A 1,474-nucleotide genomic window follows, 5' to 3' on the forward strand; every position below is an offset into this window, starting at 1 on the left:
TATATATATATATATATATATATATATATATATATATATATATATATATATCCACATGTGTGTATAATATATATATAGTATATATTTAAGTATATAAATGTTTGTATTATGTCAGTATGCGTATGTGCATTATAAATAGAGACATGATACAAATTCATTATAAAATATATTCATTGACGGAACAGAAGAAACAAGGCTTAGATAAGGTAACAAAATAGTCTGAGAATGTATCTACGAAAAATAGTTCGACCATGTACCAAAAAGGTGTCAAAGTCGAAAATAGTACACGATACCAACGGCCAGGACAAAACGTAAATTAGAGCATGAAACAAAAATTTCATGGCATAACTGAAATAGTTCATTCCGTGTTAGTATTGGACAAGCTTTGACAAAAGTGAAGCGTCAAAATAAATTACTAATACCGATCAAAAACTGAAAAGCAGGAGGTTATGATTACTACAAGCTATTTCATAAGCCTAATCGACCAAATGTGAAACAGTATATAATGGCTATGAACGGTAAAATTCGAATCAACTAGAATATTGTTTTAAACAGTTCAATGTCGTAAATGATTGTCTCCCCTTCTACTAATATTAAGTGTTCAATGCATTGATTCTCCAACGAAATTACACGTGTGGGAATTATTTTAATGATATTCTCATTATTTCACACACCAGATGTACGGTCGCATCGTTCTCAGAATGTAATGTCTAAACACTAACAACATGCACACACGTTTGATTATCCATTTCAATCAACGAATCGACCTTCTTGGTATATATTCACTGACCACCACCACCAACAACACCTCCATAATAATAACAACAATAATCATAACCACCAGCATCACCAGGAGGGACGCAATTTTCACCTGAACCACTCCTTATCGCTAATTTTCAATTACTTCTCTCTTGCCCCAAATAAAATAAATTATATTCCTTCATAATATTTACATCGCTGTGATACGTGAATCCTAGGAGAATTTTCGTTCCTTAAAGGAGAAGTTATATCAATAACGAAATAATCTCAAAATGAATAATTGCTTCTATTAAATCGATTAGTTATATTATTTATATTAGACGGCGGTAAATATTAATATGAATTACGGAAGCAGCTGCAAACGAGCAAGTCGATAGAATATCGGAAGAGACGAGTGACTTAAGCGTTTTGTCTTCTTCTGACGGCGATCTGCTGTATTTATTTTTTGCATTTTTTATTTGTTTCACTCATAGGACTGTGGTCATGCTGGAGCAACGCTTCAAATGGTTTCACATCGAATGAAATTGGCCCTAGTACTTATTTTTTAAAGTCTGGTATTTATCCTACTGGAGTTTTTTTCCCGAACCGCTAGATTACGTTGATGGAAACACGCACAAACACAAATATAGACGCACGCACATACACTCACACCCACACCCACCCACACACATATGAACAGACATATCATTTATATATGGTTGAGTGTATTTACATG

Source organism: Octopus bimaculoides, chromosome 13 (assembly GCF_001194135.2).
Source record: "Octopus bimaculoides isolate UCB-OBI-ISO-001 chromosome 13, ASM119413v2, whole genome shotgun sequence".
NCBI classification, from domain to species: Eukaryota; Metazoa; Mollusca; class Cephalopoda; order Octopoda; family Octopodidae; genus Octopus; species Octopus bimaculoides.